Raw genomic sequence first — 8080 nt, 5'->3', positions numbered from 1 at the left:
AAAAGACAATTTCAGGGACTTAAAAAATAGGCATTTATTTTTCTTACATAATAGGAAGTCCAAAAACTGATGATTACTCAAATTGGTTCTACAATTCAATAATGCAATTTGGGGTCTTTCCTGCATGGTCACAAGATTGCTGCCCCTGCTCCAGGCATTACATCTAAGATCAAAGCAGAAAGGAGAGAGAGAGGAGCCAGCATCAGCCCTTGTGGAAGCAAAAGCTTTCCTAGAATTTCCAGCTGGCTTTCTCTTACGTCTCATTGACCAGAATTGGTTACTCTAGCTGCAAAAGAGGCAGAGAAGGGGAGTAGTTAGCTGGGCACTTTGCTGACCAGTATACCAGCATTTTGTTAACAAGGAAGTTGGGGGAGTCATACTGGTTGAAAAACAGTATCTGTCACAACCTTCATTTTTAGAAATGACCCCAGAAAAGAGGGGAACCCTGAAGTGTCTGAGATGAAGCATCACAATCGTAACAGAACAGGGTCTTGAAATCTAAATTAAGTTATTCTAGAGAAAAACAAAGTTACATGCAGCTACTATGATTAAATAATGCCTTTAAAGTGTTAGTCGCTGGCACATAGCAAGTAAATGTTAGCTGTTGTAGTAAAGATGATGTATTAGTGGCAGAGATGAAGGTATTAATTATTATTACAACGGGCATGAGATAAATTAAGGTTTACCCATTCATCCAACAAAAACTTATTGAGCTTTTTCTTTAAACAAGGACTTTTCCAATTCAAATTCCAGGAAACAAAGAGTTTAATGGGTGATTCACACGGTCAGGGAAAAATACAAGCATTTATTTTGGATACGGCATTGAGAGAAAAGGATAAGTACTTTGGAAAGACAGCCCTAATAATTCAGAACGCAATTTATTCTCTTCAGGAATAAAACTATGGGCATGGAAAACATCATGACCTCAATAGAAAGATATTTTTGCTGCATTAATAATGTCAGTAAAAATAATGGTAACCTTTTGATTGCAGCAGGGAAATACAGATGCAAAATAGAATTGAGGCAAGTGAGACTATTACTGTTTAAAAACTTGTCAGTTTTGAGTTGTTTTGTGGTTTTGTTTGATTTGGTTTGGCTTTTAGGGTCAGCAAAAGATTAAAGTTGATCAGAAAACCACACACACACAAATTCCTTTGCCAGAATGTCTTCGCTGTGGGACTGTGTCTGCTGTTTGTAATAAAAAAGGACACAGGTTTGCTGTTAAGCTCAGGCAGGTTTGCTGGGCCAACTCTAAGGGCCCAGAATGAAAATGAAAACCAAAACAGGTAACAGAAGCCCAAAGAAGAGCATGGAAATTCCCTGGGTGTAAGAGAAGGAAACAGGTTGAAGAGAATGGGGCTGGAGGGTGGGGAAGGTTAATATATTTTATATTTGATTTCACGAAGGGACATGGGAGAAAATGAAACACAAATGATCATCTGGAAACTAGTCAGGAAAGCAACAGATAGACGGTACCTAAGTGTTACTGAGAACAAGATACAAACCACTTCCTTAGATGGGAGAGCTTTGTCTGAAGTCTCCCAAAAGAGAAACGGAAGGAAGGAAAAGGAAGAGAAGCAAAGGTGGGGGGTAGGGGGAGGGTAGAGGAAGCCATCAATAAAGGGAAAGACCGCAGACCATGAGAAGCAAGTCTAACAGAGTCTGAGTCCCAGAAGGAGGAGAAATACAGGAAATAGCACACTGCTAGGCGGGGAGAAGAGATGCGATGCCCAAAGTAATTTTAAGAAGAGGAAGGCAAAGAGAAATTTGGAGAGCTCTTTGAAATCACAAAACACGGTAAAAGAATGTTTTAATAATTAATAATAATTAAATATGCAGCCCATCTTAATGTTAATATTTTGTAAATATTCTGTCTAAAAGCTAGTGTAAGTCTGCCATCCTAGAAGAGAAACAATGTAAGCTTTGGTACAGGGAATGAAGGGAATGCAGTTGTTCAAATGTAGTTGTTCAAAATACATAAAATGAGGTAAAGAAGATATAGGATCATTAATAAGAACTGGGGAAGACAAAAGAATCTGATTTCAAATTCAACAACTCTCACTGAAGCACCTACTATAACTCAGGTCTGTACGAAGACAAACATACACGCGGAAAGGAATTGCAGATGTGTCTGGGAAAATGATAACAGAGTTGGAAGTAACCTAAAAGTAACCTGTGAAGCATGAAATATTTAGAGTCAATCTGAAAGAGAATGGAATTAGATACATATATTAATAGTCTGGAACATAAGTATAGAAAAGTAGGTCTGCAGAAGTAGTAAAACGTGTTGACAAATAGTAATTAAGGTTGAAAAAATGAGACTTACACTACTTTTTCTAATTATATCATTCATTGATTGTTTATTCATTCTTCTAGTTGTTCAAGCATCAAATAGGTATTTAAGGTTGACTCTGTACCAAGCCCTGGGCCGGGTGCTGGAGTTTCAAAGTCAGGTAACAAAGAGTCTCTGCCAGTGAGACAATGGTCTCATGGGGAGAAATAGATGCATCTTAATATAGGAAAGGTAGGAAGGAAACTCACATTTTGGGGATGTCTGCTATGTGACAAGGACTGCACAGTGTGTTAAGTACTGGCACATATGACTTCACACATGATAACAGCTAAAGCCAGTTTCTTAAAAAGTGGAAAATTTGTCAGGGGCCCAGAAAATTGTTCACTCTCAATATAATAACTAGACAAAAAATTTAAAATTTAACATATTGAAAAATTGTCAAAACTTTATTTCTAATAACAAAGCTAACTTTCAAGATATCCAGTCTCACCATGCAGAAGAAAAAGGAGAGGAAAGGGGAAAAAAGGCGGGGTGGACTTGAGAGAAAAAAGTGTCACATAAGATGATGTCTGAAGTGAACCGGGCACATTCAACCTTACCAATAATTAAAGATAGCATTTTGGGGCTTCCCTGGTGGCGCAGTGGTTAAGAATACACCTGCCAATGCAGGGGATACGGGTTCAAGCCCTGGTCCGGGAAGATCCCACATGCCACGGAGCAACTAAGCCTGTGCACCACAACTACTGAGCCTGCGCTCTAGAGCCCGGGAGCCACAACTACTGAGCCCGTGAGCCACAACTACTGAGCCCGTGAGCCACAACTACTGAAGCCCGCGTGCCGCAGCTACTGAAGCCCGCACGCCTAGAGCCCGTGCTGCACGACAGGAGAAGCCACTGCAATGAGAAGCCCGCGCACCGTAACAAAGAGTAACCCCTGCTCGCCGCAACCAGAGGAAGCCCGCGCACAGCAACAAAGACACAACGCAGCCAAAAATAAAAATAAAAAATAAATAAATTTTAAAAAAAGATAGCATTTTGCCTATGAAATTAGTTTAAAATGTTTACAATTATAACGTCAGTGTTGTCAAGGAAATAGGAAAAAGAGCATTCCTGTCAAAGTCAGTAAAATCGGCATGATATTTTGGAGGTAATATAGCAATATGTATAAATATGCTGAAAGATAACAAAAAATATTATTTGACTTGGTAATCCTCTTAGCAATCTGTTCTAAGAATTTAATTACAAGTGCTTCCAAATTTTTTTTTTAAAGTATTTGTTTATTTATTTATTTATGGCTGTGTTGGGTCTTCGTTTCTGTGTGAGGGCTTTCTCTAGTTGTGGCAAGCGGGGGCCACTCTTCATCACGGTGCGCGGGCCTCTCACTATCGCGGCCTCTCTTGTTGCGGAGCACAGGCTCCAGACGCGCAGGCTCGGTAGTTGTGGCTCACGGGCCTAGTTGCTCCGTGGCATGTGGGATCTTCCCAGACCAGGGCTCGAACCCGTGTCTCCTGCATTGGCAGGCAGATTCTCAATCACTGCGCCACCAGGGAAGCCCCCAAATTTTTATATAAAAGGTTATTCAACATATTTTTAACTTAGCATTATTTTTAATAGAAAAAAATGGAAAATAAATGAATCATGGTCTGGAAATTATGGCCCACTCCTATGCAGATATGAAGAGTCGTGGTTTTTGAAGAATATTTTAAGATATAGGGAGATACACTTGCCCTAATGTTTATTGTGGGGAAGAAGGAACCCTATAATCAATGTGATCCTAATTTTTATAAACTGCCAGACTTCCAGAGATTTGTTGTTATCTACCACTGATTTCCCTCTTGCACATTAAAGACATTCAATAATTTTGACTGAATTTCAAGAATATATGTGCAAGAAAAGGGAGTAAAATTAAACACAGAATACCAACATTAGTTTATTTTAGGTGACAGGATTATAGGTGATTCTTATTTTCTTCTGCATAATTTATTTTCAAGTTCTCTACAGAGAAGCTTTATAACTATTATGAGTGAAGAAAGTAATTTTATTGACTTGAGTTATCAAAGATGTTCACAGGATATTTTAAAGGAGGCAAGAGAGAATTTTTGGCGGTTGTATGAATTTTTAAGAGCCAACTTTGTTAGACAAATCAGGATATTGTCTTTAAGATCATACAAGAAGATGACTCTCTGGGATGACGGGTTATAATGGGTCCTAGTGTCGGCAGCATCTTTACATTTGGTGAGTGGATGGGCAGCAAGAATGGGAACAGGGAAGCAAGGTGAGTCTGTCCATTGTATTAAAGGCAACTTGAAACTGACCTATGAATCCGTCCTGGGTCTTTATTTTCTCTAGACCCTTGACTAAGAAATAAAGAGAAGTTGAGTGTAAAAACTGAGCATGCAGTTGAAGGTAGAGATGAGAGCCTTGTGTAGCCTGATCCCCGTTCTGGGTTCTGCAGGCCATGTCACCCTGGCAATAACGTAATAGGGGCCATTATTTGGTATTTGTAAATAGTACACCAGGGAAAATGGAGACAGAATCAAGAGGAACATGTGTTGCGCATACTGTGTACAGTATATGTTTATCAAGCCTGATTGTCCTACAATATTATGACCTCCACGGGGGCAGAAAGCTTTTCTTCCTTTTTATCTTCATCTACTTTATCACAGGGAATAGCATGTAGTGAAGGAAGCCAGATGCAAAAAGCCACATATTGTATGACTCCATTTATGTGAAATGTCCAGGATAGGCAAATCCAGAGACAGAACGAGGGTTAGTGGTGGCCAGGGCTGGGAGCTGAGGGAAATGGGGAGTGACCATTAACAGGTAAGGGTTTCTTTTTGGGGTGAAGAAAGTGTTCTGCAATTAGATAGTGATGATGGCTGCACAGCTCTGTGAATATACAAAACTCACTGAATTGCAGGCTTGAAAGTGGTGAATTTGATGATACGTGAATTATACCTAGATTTTTTTTTTTTAATCATCTTTGAATGGAGTATGAGATCAGAAAGACCTATATAGAAGAGGTTTCATTGGGCAAAGGGGAGAAGCAATCTGGCAGGATCTACCCAGTCTAACCATTCTTTAGTGACAAAACCTGGATGAGTTTTTTAACCTTGAAATTATGGAAACAACAGAAGGAATCATCCATAGCAAATGACTCAAGCTACAATGTATGTTGTAAGGACAAAGGATATTTTATTACATATATAATATTGTCATATCTATATGTGTACTTAGTATATAAAAATATATCTTAGTATCTAAAACTTACAGAACTGATTCTGATGTTCACCTTCAGTTTCTCTTCACTGAAAAGGCTGATGGGGAGATTGAGGAGGGCTGCTTAGAGAGAAGTTTCTGTTATAAAACACTCTGGATTTGTCTTCTCTCTATTCTTGTCCATCCTCTCCTACGTGTCACACTGTTAGTGTCTGCATGACATCTGCTCTGCAATCATTATGTCTACATCTTACCCATTAGTTTCTACATTTTAATGAGCGTGTTACACAAATCAAAGACATCTTTGCACCACTATTGATTGTCAACATTTGATCACAAACATTTTTGTCTTCCTAAAGAACTAAATACCAGAATGAACTTAAAATGGATATGCTCATCAAAGCAAATGATTAAAAGTATTGTGTCATTATAAGCACTTTTAGACACAATTTAATGGACTACAAAAACAAAACAATAAAAATTTTCAGGTTTTTTGGATGCAAATAAATATTAAGGCAACTATAATTCATACTTCACTGAAGAATAATGAACAGCAGAAAGTTCACCAAACTGTGACATGGTTATTGAACCATGTCAAAAACCCATATCTTTTTTTTCTCCTCTTGTGATTTTTATTTCTTCTGCATGTTAGTAGCAAGTAAGTGAGGGGAAAAAAATAAGTTACTTTAAAGAAATGAAAATTATATAACAATTTTTTCACTCCAGTGCTTATTAAAGCTTTTAAACTGGTTAAAAATTCCATGTGTGGAAACTGCAAGTTAAATGTTTCTGTTAACTATGAGTGAAGTTTAAAATTCAGAACCAAACAACAAGGATATATTGTACAGCACAGAGAAATATAGCAATTATTTTGTAATAACTTTAAATGGAGTATAATTGATAAAAATATTGAATCACTGTGTTGTACATCTGAAACTAATATAATATTGCAGATCAACTATACTTCAATACAAAACTAATAAATAAAAATAAAATTCGGAACCAGTAGGCAAAAAAAAGAATCAAGGTCACATAGATGTGATTTTTTTTTAAAGCATCAATGAAATAAATTGTATATAAAAATAAATTTTAAATAAAAATATAAATAAATGAAACAGATCACTTGCAAGACTGTAGTAATTGGCAATTGGTCCTATTAAATTCTAGTTTGTTCCGGAATGTACGTATGCATATATCTTTTCCCCGCATCAGGAACAAGACATTTATAAAAAGTCTTGGCATAGACACCTTTTAATGGTGACTGAATGTTTAAGCATGAAGTCAATTCTAGAGATGCTTGCCAACCATTGTGGGGGGATAAATCCTGCAAATAGTGCTTGGTACTCCCTAGCACCCAGTTTTCATGGGCTGTTATATTCTAAAGTCCTTACTACTTGGTGATGTATGTAGTCTAGTGTAACACCATTCCAGACTTGGTTCCTCTGCTTACGTAACTGATCGGTGGGCTGAAGTCCGCTAGTCCTCTATTCAGTTTGGTAAACAAGGGCTTGCCTGTCACCCTTCATTGTGCTTCTTCAAAGAACAGTTGCCACTTTATCTGGTAACAGCTTTCTTTATGAGTGCTATTCAGGTGAAATACACCAAGGCCGTTATTTCCTTAGCACAAGAAGAGACATTTATCTTGCCACTAATGGATAATTAATTTTTAAAATGTATATTATGACACAATTAGAAAAAAAGAAAGAAAGGCAAGCTGGACAATGGGACTAAATGTCCCTTCTTCAAATTGACTCCTATTTAGCTCTTCCAATGTCATCCCAAACACAGATAAGTTTTCTTTCATGAATTGTTCTCCTGAATGATTTATATGTGTCTTGTTATCTGAGGCTCTCTCCCGTCCCCCCGTGGATTTAGCCAGCCATCAGCTGCATAATTGTTAATTTTAACACTATAAAAGGTTCTGATGCAGAAGAGATAAGGTGTTGGTGGAAGAATTAATTGAAATGTATCTCCCAATCACACTAGTCTCCCACTACTGGTTTCCCACACACAAAAATTATACTTTAGATTTAAGGTGAAAATAAATTTACATCTTTGTTACTCATAAAGCTTGGGGTCTAGTTGTGAATGGAAATGTTAATTGTTTCTAACACTCATGAAGGTTTTTCACCCTGAGAACAATTTCCGGGACTATACAGGCCACGGTCCAATGCACATTTTCATAGGTAGGGAAGCTCCTGCAGGCAAAAGCAGACAAGAGATAGGGTGGGAAGGGAGGGTTATGGTCAGGAAATGAGGGAGAGAGGAGAAATGAAGAAGACTGAGAAGAAATCAAATAATATGGGTGATTTATGACTAAATGTACAAACCTCTTTTTTATACCTCTCAATACTCATTATAATTTTCCAGACTTTCTATGCAGCCAAGGAAAGCAGTATAAGCTAATTATACAGGCAACATTTTGATCCCTACACTTCCTTTCTAAGAATGTAAGTGTACCTAAGGGATGATCTAAAAGGCCTTTGCGACAATTATATTTGGATATTTGAAGTCATAGAAAACAAAAGCAGGTTAAATGTAAGTTATTGGTCACTTTTAGTTTCCAGTC

Source organism: Eschrichtius robustus, chromosome 18 (assembly GCF_028021215.1).
Source record: "Eschrichtius robustus isolate mEscRob2 chromosome 18, mEscRob2.pri, whole genome shotgun sequence".
Lineage (NCBI taxonomy): Eukaryota > Metazoa > Chordata > Mammalia > Artiodactyla > Eschrichtiidae > Eschrichtius > Eschrichtius robustus.
This window is presented reverse-complemented; position numbering follows the sequence as displayed.